The following is a 19,121-nucleotide window of genomic DNA, read 5'->3' as shown; positions in this document are numbered from 1 at the left end:
AATAAAGTTATTCAACATCTACCCTAATGTAACTGAGAGCAAAATTTGTTGCAATTATCAGCATATACATAACAAAGAATTTTCAGACTTTTAGAAGTAATTCAAATACTTCAGCAAGTTTTAAAAAACTATTCAGGAATTCTCCCAAGAGTGACAATGACACATTCCATTTCTATGCCATTACACAAGATTACGTCTCTTTTCACAAAAGTAGTACTGAGAATGTTCAACTTAGGGCTTGGCTACACTTACAAGTTGCAGCGCTGGGAGTTACAGCGCTGGTCATGCAGCTGTGTAGGGCCAGCGCTGGAGTGTGGCCACACTGACAGCTACCAGCGCTGCAGTGTGGCCACACTTGCAGCACTTTCCAGCGCTGTATTGAGAGGTGCATTGTGGGCAGCTATCCCACAGAGCACCTCGTCCCGTTTTGGCGCCGTTTTGGCGCTGAGTATTGTGGGAAGGGGAAGGAAGTGTGTGGGTCATTCCGCTTCCTGTTCCAACGCCCCGTGGTGCATCGCTTCACATCCCAGCATTCTGTCTTTCCGGCAACGTTTGGCGCCATTGTGAGTGTCTTTCTGCTCTGTGTGTGAATCGCGATTTCTGTGGGAAATGGAGCCCGAGCTGCTGAGGACTGTGCTGATGAGTGTCGCCAGCACAACACGTTTGGCAGTCAAGCTATTCCTTCAGCTCCAAAGTGACAGTGAGGAGTCTGACGATGATATCAATATGGATTTGCCTGCCGCGTGTGACACTACAGTGCTTGTGGCAAGATTGAGAGCTGCCCTGACAGTGGAAAAGCGGGTGGCTATTGCAATCTGGAAGCTGGCAACTCCAGTTTGGAATGGGAAAGTCGACCGTTGGAATCGTTTTGATGCAAGTTTGCAAGGCAATTAATCGCATCCTGCTAAGAAAGACCGTGACTCTGGGGAGCGTGCAGGACATTGTGGATGGCTTTGCACAAATGGGTTTCCCTAACTGTGGAGGGGCGATAGATGGGACGCATATTCCTATTCTGCCCCCCCCACCTGGCATCAGAGTACGTTAATCATAAGGGGTATTTCTCTATGGTTCTCCAGGCGCTTGTGGATCATCGTGGGCGTTTCATTGACATTTACACAGGCTGGCTTGGAAAGGTGCATGATGCACGCATCTTTCGGAACAGTGGCCTGTTCAGGAAGATGCAGGCAGGGACTTTTTTCCCAGACAGGAAGATCACAGTAGGGGACGTCGAAATGCCCATTGTGATCCTTGGAGACCCCGCTTACCCGTTACTGCCTTGGCTCATGAAACCCTATACAGGGAAGCTTGACAGGAGCAAGGACTGGTTCAACTACAGGCTGAGCCGGTGCAGAATGACTGTGGAGTGTGCTTTTGGGCATTTAAAAGCCCGCTGGCGTTCCTTGTATGGGAAGCTAGACTTGGGGGAAAGCAGCATCCCCGCGGTTATATCCGCTTGCTGTACCCTCCATAATATTTGTGAAGGGAAGGGTGAAACAGTCAGTCAGGCATGGACCACCGAGGTTCAAGTCCTGGAGGCTGAATATGCACAGCCAGAGAGCAGGGCTAATAGAGAGGCCCAGCACAGGGCTACAAGGATTAGGGATGCCTTGAGGGAAGAATTTGAGGCTGAAAGCCAACAGTAATGTTTGCTGCCTTGCATGGGAGTGAATTGCACTGTTTACACTGTTATTCTATTATCCCTAAAATGATTTGCAGTGCCTCTTTCTTTACTGGGCTAAGGTATCTTTCACTATCTGCTATAATAAAGACTGTTTTCAAAGCCAATAATTGTTTTATTGAAAAGAAAAAAACTTCCTTGACAGACAGAAACACAACATTTCATGAACACAAGAGGGCAGGGGTGTGGGTTGGTGAACTGCACAGTCACAAGTTTGCATACGTCCTGTCTGGAGTGCTGTGCAATGAATCCTGCACTTCAGGGTGCATAAACTGCATGGTGATGGGGGTTGAGTGCAGAGGGAAAGGGTTGTAGTTAGCAGGGCTGGTTGGTGAACGTACAGGTGTTGGAGGCAGCTGGTGGTGGTAAGAACCTGGATGCTGGGGAACGGGGGTTTGAACTGACATTGGTGCACAAGGCAAAAAGCTTTGGGACGGGGGGGTGCGGGAGTAGCACGGTAGTGCTCTGCTTGCATGGCAACGAGTGACTCGATAGAGTCCGCTTGGCGCGACAGGATGCTTAGCAGCTTCTCTGTGCTTTTCCTCTTGGCCACTGCATTTCTCTTGTGGATCCTGCTTTCCTTGTCTCTCCACTCCTGCAAGTTTTTACTCTCTCTAGCAGAGTGAGCAATAACAGTCCTCAGCATGTCTTCCTTGCTCTTTCGGGGATTTTTTCTCAAATTCTGCAGCTTCTGTGCTGTGGTACATCTGGTCAGTCCAGCAGTCAAGATCACTTTAGAAAAAAAGAATTGACAACATTTAACAGGGAAGCATTGTGTTCATTATCTCAAGACTGAAATTCCCACACACTGAAGGAGTTCTTAGTCCTCCCTTTAGCATTCTTTTACCACACACATAACACAGCAGAAGCCACAAAATGGTAAGTGAGGGGTGCTTATAGAGGGAGAAGTGGGGCTTGAGTGATAGAGGGGTGCTGGTTGCTTTGGGTAAGCTTCAGTGGTAGAGGGTTTGAGTGAAGATGCAGCTGCAGGGGTGATCTTCACTATCTCCCTATCTCTATCACTAGCTTCACTAAAGAGTCTCCCAACATTTTTCACAGGAGTTAATCCTGGAAGATATCTCCTTGCTGCGAGTCACTAGGGAACAGCGGGAGGCTCTTCTACAGCAATGTGGATTCCGCCCTGGACCCTATGCGGGTTGCCTGTGTTCAGCGATGGTCCCCCCCCCCCTCGCGGCACAGTGGCGCGAACGCGTTAGCCTGACTGGGACAAGGACCACAGTGGCTCTCCCTATAAACCTGCGCAGGCATATTGCCCACGCTCTGGCTGAAACTTTTGCTGAGATAACTGCAGACGATTACCGCGACGTGATAGACCACATCAATGGGCTATTCCACATCTAGGCTGGCATGCATACAGCCCGAACCCCCCTTCCTCTCCAGAAACATTTCCACCCAGAAAATAAAAGCCACTTACCGGTAACCCGCTGCTCTGCTTGTCCTTCTGCAACTGCTGGCTGCTGCGATTGGATACTTTCCTCCTGGTTTGAGAAGAGCTCCTGGCTGCATGCCTCAAGGGACTCTGGGGTGTCTTCTGGGGTGTCACTCACGTATTCCTCCCCCCCCCGCCTCCGCCTTCTCCTCCTGTCCCCCACCCGGCTCAGAAGTGTCCATCGTGGTCCTGGGATTGGCAGTGGGGTCACCCCCAAGTATCGCGTCCATCTCCCTGTAAAAACGGCAGGTCGTGGGGGCAGCTCTAGATCGGCGATTACCCTCGCGGGCTTTGTAATAGGCACTCCGCAGCTCTTTAACTTTCACCCTGCATTGTAGTGCGTCCCGATCATGGCCCCTATCCAGCATGGACCTTGATACCTGCTCAAAGATATCATAATTCCTACGGCTGGAGCGCAGCTGGGACTGCACAGCTTCCTCCCCCCAAACACTAATGAGGTCCTGCAATTCGCCAGTGCTCCATGCTGGGGCTCGTTTGCCGTGTGGAGGCATGGTCACCTGTAAAGATTAACTGATTGCACTCCACACACACCTGGCTGCAGCAAACAGGAAGGAGATTTTTAAAATTCCCGGGGCATTTAAAGGGCGGGTCACCTGAGGCAAGAGCAGTAGAGTGCAAACTGATGAGCAGAGTGGCTGAACAGGAATTCTGGGATAACTCCTTATTCCCTGGAGGACAATTAAAGCGCTGTGGCTGGTGCTTCTAAAGAGAACTCACACAGCAACGTACACATTTCATAATGCTCATCCAGCCATGTATTCAGTAATGAAGTCAGAATTGTTACATACAGTTTTCACTTTAAAAGCTGAGGGTGTTTTGCCTAGCAACCTTGTGTGTCTACAAGAAATGGCCTAAATTAAAACCCAGAACTAAACACTCTAAACTCTGAGATGAAGATTAGTTAAAGTCTAAACCCAGATCTGTATCTGAATTAACTACTTGTCCCAATCTCTGCAATGGACCTAACACGCAAACACCACCAGCCCACCAAATTTGACATAGTCAGCATCTCAGTCTGAACTTGGCAGCTTGTACATATTTCTATTATTACAACCATCCAAGCAAATTGTACTTTTTTTCCCTCTGGAAAACACAATGTATGTTACTCAGTAAAAAACTCTGGATTACTATTTTAGCACTGTACAATGTAGTACCAGCTAAAAGTTCAGTAGATCATGTATCACTCTGCCATGTGGAAGAACAGTTTCATTTCATGCTAAATTTGGGACTCTCACAAATTGGCAGACAGTGGCTAGAAGCTTGCAATACTCATGCTCTCATCTTTGGGGAAGCGTATGTGCTTCATTGCTAATGAACACTCCCTAGCAGTTACCTGAGAGCAGCATTACATTTTTTGAGGAGTGTGTCTAAGCTGTCAATTCAGATGCCATAAGGTAGGGAAGCGGTGATATGTATACACTGAGAAGGGACACAGAAGACCAAAATGGCAGTTCTGAATTAAATGGACAGAGAAGAGAAAACCCTGCACAGCAAGGTGAGACCTCAAATGGCACTCTCCAGGACAAACCATTCCAGGCTGGCTCTGTATGATGTAGGAATTCCCCTATGCCAATATAGTCCCTTTGCATTGCCAGTGTGACACAAGCAAGTGGCAAAAGGACTAGAATCTGCCCCCTTTGCCCCAAAAGAATATGCATCATGCTATTTTCAATAACGTAAACAAATGCATTTTTATTCTATTTCAGTGATTATTATTATTGATTTACAATCAAAGGATGTGTTCTCACTGTTAGTTTTCATCTTTTTTTCTTTCCTTATACTAGCTTTGGGCCTGATCCTGCAATACATACTCACATGAAGAACCCCAGTGATTTCAGTGAAACTACTCCAGAAAGTAAATGTTACACAGTCAGGTCCAATTTGTATATCTCCTTGTTTCAATTTGACGCACAGTAATAAAGCTTTAATTGGAAAAGGAAAACAGAATGATTGCTTTCAAGGGCAAAAGGAAGCAATGACTGTAAAGGACAGCTGGATAAAGTATTTTATGTCAAATTTTCTCCTGCTGCCATTTTGCTGAACAAAAGGATAGCTCTTGAAACCTTATCACTATGTATAAAATATATTTATATGTACTGTTATGACTATAAAAATCAATCTTTTGAGATATGAGGACAGCATTTTTACTAGAACTAGTCAAAACATCTGGTTTCCAGGTTGTGCAATATTTCCAGTAAAAAAGGAAAAATTTTAGACTAGTTTGAAAAATGGAAAAAGTGGTTTCTGAATGTTTTTATAGTGTTTAGTTTGACTTGGTTTTATTTCCTTTTATTACCAAGCCATCACTTTCCATTTGTTCAGTCATGTTGCCATAATGTTGCAAAAGATTCATTTTTTGTCAACAGCCACTGGACTTCACTGATAAGGAAACACACCAAAAAAAGGGCAAGAATGAAAAGAATTTGTTTTTCAAATATTAAAAGTCAGAATTTGTCATTTTCACTTTCCACATGAAACACTTCAGCTAGTTTAGTTCCTTATTTTCTTATTGTTTTTTCATGCTCCAAAAAAAAAAGTCCCAATCCCATGCAAATATTGATATAGACTGATTATATTTCTATTTTATCTTGATGGCAAACACAATGACACAGATTTTTCATACTCCATTCTCAGAATTTGCACTAGCAGTCAAAGTAACTGATTTTTGAATGGCAGTCAGATACCCAACCCGTCACACTTTGCACAATTACCATGAGCACCCATTTAATCATGGTAATTGTGCTTGCAAATTATGCATGTACAATTCTAAAATTCTGGCCCTGTGTTATTGAAATCAATGAGAGGTTTGCCATGGACTTCAACAGATGCAGGATCAAGTCCCCTAAATCTTCAGGGCCATTCTCCAAATATCCAGACACAAATGTGTGGCAAGGATCCTAGATTTCAAGCATTTTGTGAAACCTTATGAAAATGGACTGAAGAAATAGCTCCTAGGAATACTTAGGAATATTGCCTCTAATTAGTAGGTTCTCCCTTTTAGGAGATGTTTATGGGGAAATGTTCTGTGTAGGTCTGATTCAAAGTCCATTAAGAACAATTGAAAGACTGAGCCTTGGATCAGGCCTTGTTTCCTTTATGCTCACCATTTACTTGAGGTATATAGAGCATGTGTATATTTATTTCAGTCATAGTCAAATCCCTAGCTTTGGACTATCATCACTTTCAAGCATAAAAATGAGACTTGTTAGTGTCTGTGCTGTTTCTATGATATGGTAAGTATGATATCTTTAAAGGCCATGCAGTATTTCATGTCTAGTCTTTGTCCATGTTCTAACAATGTGCATTGAATGTCTTACTATTGTCTCTTTTTCAGATTAGTTTACAGCCTTGTGGTTCCAGCTGTTTTATTCTGAAACTCTAAAACCCTATCACTAGGGAGTTCTGTGTAATTGCCCATAATATGCACCACATTATCCATTTCAGGAACTGCGCTGAAAGACAGCAGCAATAAGGGGTATTCTAACGGCAGTCTGGTTTACACTAATGGACCTAACAGGAAGGAAATGCAATTTGAAAGAAGCTGATGCATATGTTCTATTGTTGAATATAATGTTTGATTTAATTATTAACTGTCAGTGATGGAAAGGCAGATCCCGCTCAGTTCTGCTTAGAATTTGGTGCTCTGCTACCAGTAAAAACAGAGAAGTCTCATCCTTAGAATTCTGGAGTTCCTCATAGAATGATTTTAAAACATTGTCAGTTGAATAACCTCTAGTGCATGTTTCTTTCACTTGAGTCTTTAAAGGTTTTCCTTCCTTTACCAAATGCAAACATAAACAGATAGATACTGCTTCTCCTCTCTCTTTCACAGGTGTAAATCAGGAGAAATGCCATTAAAGTCAATGAACTCACGTTAAATTGTAATAAGTGATATCTGATTTAAATTCATATTCCATATTCTTAATGAAATATTAGAGTATTTTTTGCCCTTCATGTCATATATATGGCTTTGCATTCTGCCTACATACCACCAGGAAAGTACACAACATGCAGAAATGAAGTTATAGTGAAGGAGCTAAAATGTACAGGCAAGCTTTTGTCTCTCTCTCTTTTACTGAGGATAGATGATTTGGCAGCCAATTTCCGTCCAATTCTATAATTGGTGTTTTGTGATTTCTTGTAAATTGCTGCATTCTGTTTCAAAGGTCCATAATTCCGTGTGTGGGTGTCAACAAGATGTAAGAAATGAATTCATTATGAAGAACTCTTACCTGAAATTCCATTATTCTTTCCTCACCATGGTGATTTCTATCAAACTCACTGGTACAACATAATTTGGAAAGAAATAGGTATTGATACTAAACTACTGCATTTCACAGGAATTTAAAGGGTAAAAACCATAGCTCTCTTGAATCATTCAGATAGAAAACAGTGGTTTAACACCACTAGTAAACAGAATAATTGAGCTGTGTAATTTTAGTTGTGTATTTTGTATCTGTCTGGTGAAATTATTATCTTTGACACTAGCCTAGGCAGATGCAGGACTGGAGTTGAAATTAAACCATAGTAATGATATTTGGAGTTCATCCAAAACATTCTTCATTGTTTATGAAAGTGGCTTCAACATCATTATTTGATCCATAATTTCTCATCTTTCATTACTCATATGTTTCTGCATATAACACACACAGCATCAGCTCAGTGGGTTGCATTTTCCTTTACAATTTCAAAAGGGTATGGTTATTTTTGTCATGTGGATAATAGAAAGCAATGAAGCTTCCTGGAAATACACTACCACAACTCAAATGCCTAATTGATTTAGACAGATTAAGGAAAAATAGAGGGCCTATCTGCCTTGCATTTCTGTTCTTGGTGTTAGAGTTGGAAATGTCTCGTACAGCAGTTTTCAATCAAACAGCAGGCTCTATTTACTGCAGTATGATCCATCTTAGATCTCGGATTAAACTGGAGATTTTTTATTGTAAACTGTTCTCAGTTTTAATAAATTATGAAGATATGAAGATTTTTTTCTCTAGAAAATATTTGAGTTTTTTTTAAAAGTACCAATGGGCAAAGCTCAAATATTTAGGAGGTTTTATTTCAGAGGAGCATTCAAAAATCCAGGTGCATATCAAAATATATCCAGCCTCTTTTAGTATGTATGTCTCACAAGATCAGGTTTATGCTGGGTATTTGCTGGGCCAGGAATATCGTAGAAACAGTCTTTTTGTTGTAGTATTTCAGGACTCATGCCATCAGCCTTGCCAGACATCAAGAAATGCAGAGGTGTGCAATTTTTTTTAGATTAACTGAACTTCCAAACATGTTTACATTTGAGTTCAGCTGGGTGCTAGTATTGGCTATAGATTCAGAGGTTTCACTTATTTTAGTTGTACCATTACTCCTACTCATAATGAGAATTCATTGGAGCACTTTGCAAACTCCAGACATGCAACATATTGAAGAAGCAATAGCCTGAGAGGAAAAAAATACCCTCTCAGTTTTGAAAATTGAAAACTCAGACTATGCATGTGCCCTGTGCAGAACAGCAAAGCATCTAGAAAACCGTAGCTCACACTGTGAATTTCATCAGGCGCCCACACATATATAAGTAAGCAATGTTATAAAACATATGATTGAGATCAAACCTTACTCTATGCAATGAGGGTCTGCTGGGGTGGGGTAAAGAGGGAAAGAGCAAAGGAAGGCTCTTCCCCTGTTCCATGAAGGATCTTTCTGTAGCATGCAAGGGAGCACAAAGATGAGGATCCAAACATCGCTGGTAGCCAGCTTACTGCAGGCTCAAGGGGAGATGGTCCCCTGACATGGTGTACATAGCTGAGCTCCCAACTGTCCAGCATGTACACTGCAGCAAGTCATAGTGTATACTTTTCACACTGGTCCTGGCAGTGCATCCTCCTACCCCCCAACACAAAAGCACTTTTACCATAAGACCACTCCATATTCCCTCCCCACTCTTCCCTACTTAGCACACTTCTGGTAAGATTTCACCCTTAGCATGTATGAAGTATAATAAAAATATAGATGTGTGTTTATAAGGCCATGCAAGTCAGCGAAATAGGGCTGAAAAGATATCAGTGGATGTTTGTATAGCCTTGGTATCATAAAGAGAAAAAATTGGCTCATGCAGGTGTTTCTTCATTTCTAATGCGATTCCTCTAGGCAGCAAACCAGGTGTGTTTGCTGCATGCTAATCAGTAAAAGGAACATATGAAATATGCATCTGCACAGCAGCATCTGTGCAGAGACTGTCCAGACCAATTCTTGAGTGCATTTTCTTCCTGTGTGGGCCTCTTTTGCACTTCTTAGTGCCAAGAGGCTTATTTTGCATAGGTGGAAAGACCCATATCCCCTAACCATCCGGGATTGCTATCATGCACAGCATCTTGAATGCATGAGCTGAATGACAAGCTGGCTGAATCTGAGACTGTGTGGTCCAAGTTTATGTCTCTCAGGTAAAAGCCAACAAGCTCCTTACCAAACTCACTGCCAAATTTTGCATGAGGTAGGGAAAGGGAGAATATGTAACCCATTCTCTTGTGCTTCTATCTTCTGTATTTCTTATTCATTCTCAGTCCTGCTCTTCCTCTAGTTACAGGGCTAGTTACTGAAGATGATCACTGAAGATATGTATGGCATACTGTTTAACTGCTAAGGTACACTCTCACAGATGGGTCCATATAAAAGATATCTAGAGAATAGTCTGGAGAATTTAGCCTGTGAGACTAATTAGAAATACTTATGAGACATTTTAAGATTACAAGATATGCACTATTTTTTAGATGCATGGATTTTGCATTCAGATATCATGCTAAATAACTGTGTGATAATGAGTTAGGTGCCTTAATATAGATTTCTGCCTAAGTTTGAAAAAGTTGGCTCTTCCTTTAGCTATATAAGGTCACTGTACAAGGGCTAAGGTAGAGCTAGACTGTTAACTTAAACTACTGCCAGAGCAGGTGAGTGAGAATACCATTCCACCCCCGCATGGGCTACCTAGATCTTGTTCCAGGCAAGCAAGAGTAAGTGGGTGCTGCTTACGTTGCCTCAGAGTGTGGGAGTAGAGAATGGGCATAGCACTGGCACTTCTCCACCCCAGAACATGCTGATCCAGTGTGGGTGTGGGTGTCCTATTTGCTGCTGGTATAGGCCAGCAACATATTACTAACCCCTAGAAGCAGGGAGGGAACTGTGCTCAGAGTGGTGTCATTGGAGTACACTTGTCATTGGCCACTCTTGGGGTAGAGCAGTTCACACACCACTCTTTGCTTTAAGGCACAGTGTAACATGTAGAATGTACATGGTAGGTCTCATTAACATGCGATGGAAGAATACAGTAACCTACTCATGTAACTGATAGCTCAGAATATCCAGTCTGCCTCCTATCTACGTAACAAAAAGAATCAGAGAAACAGACACTTAAAAGGTACTGCAGTGCATCAGTGTCTGTTGATAGAATAAAAGAGACAGAGGAACTCTAGCCAGCTCCAGCCCACAGCCGGCCTCACACAGTGGGCACTTTAAAAAACTTCTACCACCATGATCCTCCCCAGGATAGCAACAAAATGTAACAGGCACAGACAACTGAAAGAAAACTACAAAAGTGTCCCTTGCTGGGATCCTTTCCAACCTGTCCTGCTGGGGGAAGGTTTTACCTCCAGACTGCAGAGGAGATTTGGAAAACAGTGTCCACACTGTCTGCTCTCCTTCTCATTCCCCCTGTCCGTGGGAGAGCTAGTGGCCCGTCATCTTCCTACCAGCATCTCCCTTGCAGTAAAGGAACAAGCAGATCATATACTGCCCTCCTTCCTAGAGACTGGTCTGGTTGGCTCCGAGAGAGAGAAGCCCGTCCTACACTACCAGGCCCTGGTCCCAGGCCCCAAATAGAAAAGTGACCTATTTTTGTTTGGTTTAATTCAGACACCAATTGTTACCCTGGGATCATTTCCAATATCTGCCTTTGTCATTCCCTATGATTCTGTCTGAAGTTGAACTCCTGGAATGGGTTACATTGGTCCCTGAGACTTTCTGCTCTGCCTTGAAGAGCTAGTATACTCTAGAATACTAGTTACACACTCAGACATGTCGTAGCCTTGACAGAAATTTCATTTTTTCTATGTTGGCCCCAAAACCAATGTTTTTTATAATTTAAAAAGTAGATGGAACAATAAAACATGTTTGCATGATGTTTGTGCCTAATACACCTGAGATCATGCTCATGAAGAGATCATCCTTAACAGTAAAAATTAACCTTTATATTGATAGCATAGTTAGTGCCTGTTGCAGAAAATGTAAATGTTTGATAATCTTTTGCAGAGAAGACTTCTGTGCAAAACTAAAGGCAACTTCAGTCAGATTTGTTTGCTAACTTGACTTTTAAAAAATCTTTTTGCATTCTTCATTCATGAATTTGCACACTTTCTTCTTGTGGTAGGCTGCACTTGATATTCTTTTCATTTTCTGACCCCTTTTTGAATTGCTTCAGCTGCCACCTTTGACAGTTTCTAGCCCCGGGTCCTAATGTTCACTGAATAATCCATGTAAATGCACTGTGTGTTGGGTTTTTTTCCCAATCATATGGGACCTGTATCTTGTCATACTTTTTTCCTTTGTCTGAGATCAAAGTCCTAGCCTTTATGGTATAGATGACGTAGTTTCATACTCAAGCAAAACTCCCCCTGAGTCAGGGGTGTATAGCCTGTGTAAAAGCTGTAAGGTCAGCCCCAATAAAGGAACATCAAGTACTCTTAAGGTGCCAAAACTGTGACCAAATATGCTGCATTTACTTTCAGAAGAAATCAATTTGCTATGGTTTGGGGACTGAGGTGGGACAAACATAACCTTAGATTATTTTATTTTTATGATCTTAAAGAAAAATCAAATGTAAAGATACCAATTTTTATTATGCCATTTAAATTATGTCTTTCTGTGCTTAAAACTCTGATGTGACTATGGTAACATTTACAAGAGAAATAAAAATGCTCATAAAATGGATAATCTGTTAAGAGGATTTTCTCTGCTCATACAGTAAGTGCTAGCAGCAAACTCTTATTTGTGTTTTACAAATGGGAAATGTTGATTCTTTATCAGCTTGCCCCACACAGATACCAGAGAGATTTGCTAGGGCAGTAAGAATCATCTGGTTGATTTAAATGCTCAGGTCGACATTCCCCCTTGTTTGGTGCATACAACTCTCACAGAAGTCAATGGGAATTTTGTGTACAGACTGATGCAGGATTGTGACCCTAACCTGAAAAGAAAACCAGGGCTTTGAATCATACAGCAAGGGATTTCTCACAGAAAGAAATAATTGTATATCAATTATTTTGTGGGCTTCACTGAGATGATTCAGGATTTTAGGACACAGGGACTGCCATATTGGATCAGACCCAAAGCCCATGTAGTCCAGTATCCTTTCTCCCAGATACATCAGAGGAAGATGGATGAACCTCAAAGCAGGCAGATGTGGGATAATCTGTCTCCCACAGGAGTCTTATCCTGATCTCTAGAGATTATCTTAAACCATGAAGCATGAGGTTTAATATCTGTTCTAAAATCTTTGCTGCCATTAATTATTGCAATTTGGGATATTCTTGAAATCCATATAAATGTGCAGTCCCTTTTTAAATCTTGTTGAACTTTGATGGCTTTACAGCAGTGGATTGAAATGGCAAGGAGGACACATTTTTATCTCCTCATTCAGTTAAAACATGCCAACTCAAGCCTTCTGCTCCACTCTCCCCTCATACAGAACTGTTTGAATGTCATATACACATGTCCAGGTTAATGGCAGTAGACTCCAGTTAGCCTACTTAGGGAGTCCTCCCTCTGATGTCATTACAAGGGGGAATGATTTTTCCCAGTGATGTCTCTCAGTAAGACAGCTGCAGATTTCCTTAAAGTAATAGATGTCTGAAAATAGAAGAGTATTGATTGAGGCTATCTTGCCTATGACAGAAAACAAAATGACCCAGCAGGTACTGTACAAGGTTAGTTTGTAACAAAACATGTCTTTGTGTTTGGGTACCAGAGGGTGCAGGTATTCTTGACTTTCATCTGAGACTAATGTATGGGGCTAAAAGTTTTGCAAGATACAAACTGTCATGACCCATAGGCCTTGAACCCAGGTCCATAGGAGCAGCCATGCTTCAACCTTCCACTTGGCAGCCTGCTGACAACTGCTGACCTAGGACCCATGAAGCCCAGCCCAAGGTGAGGCTCCACCCCTGATGTCCTACTATTAGAATCCCTGAGCAGCCTATTGGCCTTAAGCTTAAGCCAACAACAAGAACAGGAAGCTTTCTGAACAACTGGGATCCCCTTTGCTCTGGATGGGGTACCTTTTGACTTCGACACCTACAGTTTGACTGCCCAGCATCTCAATTTGGCTTGGCTCCTGACCTCTGAATCCCTGGTATCCTGACTCTTGATTCCTGACTGTGGACTTTGGTTCTGATCACTCTGGATCCCTACAACCTGTCCTTGACACAATGACAGTAGGAGCACATTCACTGGAGTTTTCCATCCCCATATGCATTTTGGGGGAGGCATCCATAAAACCAATATAAATTGGTTCCACAGCCAAACTTAGCATCTACTATGAATACAAGAGTAACTGGCACTAGACAAATACTGAGCTGTTTAGCTAAGGAGTTTTACTGAGTGCAGAGGTCCCATCTGAGACCTTTTGCAGGTTTAATTAGGCCTGGCTGAGCAACCCTTATTTATGTTGGTGAGCACTTACATGTTGGTAAGCACTTAGGGCCTGATCCACAGCCTGTTGAAGACAATGAAAAGAGAAGACCTTATCAGAGGTGCTGGAACAATTTGTATAGTGGGGGTGCTGCTGAAAGCCATCGAACCAAACTGTAAACACTGTATGGAATGGAAACCACTTCAAGCCAGGGAGTGCGGCAGCCCTAGTTCTGGCACCTGTGAGCCTTATTGCTTTGAAACTCTACTGATACCAACTCTATAGCCTTCCATGCTATCAGTCTAATTGTGCAATCCTTACTCATTTGGGGATCAGTTCTGCCATTCAAATTCATGTAGAGTAGTACCTTAGTCTGCAAGTAGTCCCACTGAAATGAATAGAGCTACTTGTGGAACTTGTAGCCCACGAAAGCTTATGCTCAAATAAATGTGTTAGTCTCTAAGGTGCCACAAGTACTCCTGTTCTTTTGGGGGAACAAAGTAATACATGTTGAGCATAAGTGTGACAGAACAGGGCCCCAAGTGAATAAAGTTTGCACAGTTGGGTCCACAGTATGTAAGGAGACAGAGCTTGTGTGTCTGATGGATCTTGAAGCAATTAAAAAAAAATTAAGACTCACAGAAAGAGTCCTTTAATAGCCCTATACAGTTCTTGCCATGAGTTGTGTTTACTGAGCAAGTGACCTTTACAAGATTATTGTTTATGATCTTTCAGTGTGTGCCAGAATAGGAGAAAAGAATATTCCAATTTATTTCAAAGGTTACATATCAAAACTGAATATGCAGTGCAACTGCATTATCATATTGTCTAGCTTTAACTTAGATCAGAGCCCTAGCATTATATGCCTTCAAGGCATTTTTTTTATTCCGATAGTATAGAGACTAGAGGTGAGTGAATAATTTGTAACAAATAACGCATTTAATACATTTCACCATTTTTCCTTGATTGTAAATTGTCTACAAACAGATTGGGAAATCTATTCAATAATTTTAATTATTCACCAGTTTCTTCAGTGATATAATTTTTGGTTTGCAGATTGTTTGAAAACGGTTGGGCATATTCACCATGTGCATGTTCTGTTGGTTAGTTGCACTCATATCACTATGAGCTGAAAATGCTCAGCACCTCTGAAAACTGGACTACTTCAATTATATGTTAAAAATTGATTTAGTTGCTTAACTTAAGGAAACTCAGTTTGAATATTTTTACCTTGTGTTTTGAGATGGTTTAAAAACAAATATTTTCCTAATATTTTCCACATGAGCAACTGTTGTGCTTGCCAGAGGTGATTGCATGACCATAAATGGGAGGGGAGGTTGGTCCAGGAGACATACTCTGTATTAAGATGTGTTTCACAGTATAAAAGTCTTTGGAAACCCCTGGTGTAGAAAGTTGAAATTCACAATCTGTTGCTTAGTTACAGGAGTCTTGTATTGTTTCTGTTCTCAGATTGGAGGACAACTGTTCAGCATTAATGGACCCATATTGGAGTCAGTGGGGCTCCACACAGGTTCAGCAATGTGCCCATATGGAATAGCTTGCACTATCAGGACTTTGAAGTTCACTAGCAACATATATCTCAATGCTCAAACTTAAAATTTGCTGCTCACAAATATTCATGCTAGTAATTCTCGAGTGTTTGGATGTTCACAGAAAATGAACACAAAGGGTTATAAACACGACCAAATTGGAATTCATTTCTGAATTAATAGGAATATTCATAGACACATTTTTGCACTGTTCCTTCCTCTCTGATACAGATACACCAGTGTAAATCAGAGGAGAATGTAAGTGAGGAGTAAATCTACTGAAGTCAATAGTTACACTGGTCTAAAAATTGTGTACGTGAGAGGAAATCCATCATTTCTTATCTTCAAAACGGAATAACTCTAAAATTTCCTGTTTATTATTAAAACTGAGGAATAATTTATTAGCTAAAAATAAATTGGGTTGTTTTTTCTTAGGTTCCTTGGACTTATTGCAAAAAAAATACCTTTATGAAACGCTAGTGGGAAAGGTCCAATGCAGAGGGAAGTTGGAGCTGGTTCCAAACAGTTAGGAAGCTGACCATTAGCAAGTCAGTCACGTGACAAAAAATGGGTGCTAACAAGAGAAAAAGTACAGATAGGCTATGTCTACACTAGTGGTTCCTAAACTTGTTCCGCTGCTTGTGCAGGGAAAGCCTCTGGTGGGCTGGGCCGGTTTGTTTACCTGCCGTGTCCGCAGGTTTGGCCGATTGCGGCTCCCAGTGGCGCCATTGGCCTGGAGCAGCGAACGCGGACACTGGGAGCTGCGATCGGCTGAACCTGCGGACGTGGCAGGTAAACAAACCGGCTCGGCCCGCCAGGGACTTTCCCTGCACAAGCGGCGGAACAAATTTGGGAACCACTGGTCTACACTATGCAGCTTTTAGTGACACGGCTGTGCTGCTATAGCTGTGCCTCTAAAAGGTGTGCAGTGTAGCTGCTGTTTGTTGGCAGGCGACAGCTCTCCTGCCAACAAAAAACTTCCACTCCAACGAGCAGAATTAGCTTTGTTGACAGGAAAGTGCTCCTGCTGACAAAGTGCTGTTTGCACGGATGCTTGTCATCGGCAAAACTTTTGTCTTTCTGGGGGGTGCTTTTTTAACACCTCTGAATGACAAAAGTTTTGTCTTTCACTTGCCGGTGTGGACAAAGCCATAGTTTGGAGACCACAGGTTGTGATTTAGCAAAGTGGCATCAACTTTAAACACATGAGTAGTTCTGTTGACTTTAATGAGATTACTCATATGCTTAAAGTTAGTCACCATCTTAAATACCTTGCTAGATTTCAGCCATAACACAGTAAAACCCATTTTTTACCTGAAAATCCCTTTTATCGAAATCTAGATTGTCCCCTTTTCCCAATTTGAATTAGTTGCCCAATAATTTTCCATTTTATCAGAATGCTCTTGGATAATTCATGAATCATTTTGAATAAATAGGGTTGCACTATATTTACTAGGGGTCATTTAAAAAAATCAGCTAAGAGACTGGGAGCCAAAGTCCCACTTTCAAAAGTGACTTATACCCTTAGTTTTATTGATTTTTCAATGACGTTTAGGCTCCTAAGTATCTGTCTACATTAGAAATGCTACAGTGTAAATGCTTACTAAGCAATGGAAAAATCCCTTCCATTGCTGTAGTAAATCCAGGAGATAGTTAGTTGATGGAAGAGTTATTCTGTTGATATTGCAGTGCCTATGTGGGGGCTTAAGTTGACCTACCGATATCTCTCAGGGGAGTGAATTTTTCATGCCACTGAGTGACATAACTAGGTTACCCTAACTTTGCAGAGCAGGCCAGCCCATAGATTCCTAAATCTCTTGAACGTTTTACCCTAAGTCCCAGTTTACTAGTTTGCCAGAGCAATGTACAAAGTCACACTGTGAGTTACATCATTAGAGACAACAAACTTGCTTATGATAGAGTCATTGACAGCTAGTTGACAGTTTTATGAAAAGCCAATGGTTGCTAACCTGGCTGCTTATCATTTTTTGAAGACTAACCCAAACTGTTTTTCAACTACTTTCCTAGCTAATCCATGGAGTAGCAGGTAGTATTCACTCTTAAGGTTATCTCTTTCTTGTCCCTTAGCTATACATCAATGAAGTCCAACAGTTATAGATGGATTTAATCTCAGCTACCCTACTTATTTATATAGTGCCAATCATTTTACCACATAAGTGTCCTGTTTTGATTGATATGGGTGACAGAGCCAAAAAGCTATGAAAAACATATGAAGAAAAGAAAGGCTTTGGTATGCTTTTTAGGAAAGCATTTTCTCAGGTTATCCTTATATCTAAAGTAAGTAATCTTTTCCAGCTTGTTTTCTTCAGTACCCAGCTTCTGGTTATGATTTATACAAGGCAAAATGAAGGTTTGGCTTTGAAGTTCCAGAAAACTCATTGGCCAGGTGCATTAACAATTCACAGAAGTACACATGAATGAACACAGCAGAGAATTGGTACAGATCAGAGGAAACTACACAAGCCGCTGTATCAATTCAGCTTCATTTATTAAAAGGAATTGCCAAGACACTCTGTACTGGACTCTCCGTTATCACTTACAGAACAGCAGGTCAAACTCTACAAGAAATCTCTGCTCTTGTCTTTTGTGGATGCAGAAGTCTTAATCAGAGGTTGAACACCAATCCCGTTTCAGATCAAAGAATCTGATCCCATCTGGCCTGACTGTCATGTATGTCCCATTTGTCACTATTTCTCATATCATATTCACCATTGTTGCAATGATCTCTAATGACATAAAACTCAGAAAATACTACTGTAACCTGACATATGTATTCAGAAAATTTCCATTTAGGGTTGGAGCATTTTCTGACATAAAGCACACCTCTCAACTAGCTGATTAGCTAAAGCATGTCTCAGCTAAAGAAAACAGTGTGACACATCTTTCAATTCATGCAGCAAGATTCTGCAACGTTCTCTCACATTCTGTATGAGTTATTTCCATTGTGATTATCTCTACTTTTTCATTCTATCCATATCTGCTCTCTCAAACATAGTGTTCTCAAAGTTACATCAGGTGATAGCATACATGAAGAAGCTATTACATTCACACAAATATTCCATGTAAATTATCTGTCTCCATAGGTTAATTTGTATTTTAATGATTTAGGTGACAGGGAATTTCTTATTTCAAGGGATTAACACTCAATAGTAGATCTTTTTGAAATTTTTGCCAAAATTTTGAATTCTCAAAAGAATTTCAACCAACTTTGCTCAATGATGAGCTATGTTTTGCAGAATATGCCTACTCTCCATAATTAAGACTGTGATTTTATCCTGCTATATCCTCAAGAAGGGTAATTTCAATATCATATTTTGCATGTGAACAGCACAGAAAATGTTGCACAAATGTGAGATAATTTAGAAAAGTGGCATTTGAGGTATTGGGTAGCTGTAAATCATGTTTTGAAAATTCTCCTGGCACTGTTTTGCCATATACTGTTGCAAAAACGTCTTGTTCTAGGAACTTAAATCTGTATTTGAAAGATCATGGCAAGATTTAGTACTCAGGGCCAATTCTGAGGTGGGAAAATCATAACTGGGAAGTTTAATTATGAATGGTTCAAGTTTAAGATATCTGCAGCAATGGACCAATGGAAATACTCACAAAAGTAAAATTGGAAATTTGCAGACTCAAGGCTTAAATGAGGAATATCTTCCATATTAATCTGTCACAAATGTAAAAACAATGCAAAGGGGTAAATATAATCCTTTAATTGGCTTATAG

Source organism: Mauremys reevesii, linkage group 8 (genome assembly GCF_016161935.1).
Source record: "Mauremys reevesii isolate NIE-2019 linkage group 8, ASM1616193v1, whole genome shotgun sequence".
NCBI classification, from domain to species: domain Eukaryota; kingdom Metazoa; phylum Chordata; order Testudines; family Geoemydidae; genus Mauremys; species Mauremys reevesii.
Note: the sequence above shows the minus strand (reverse complement) of the source record.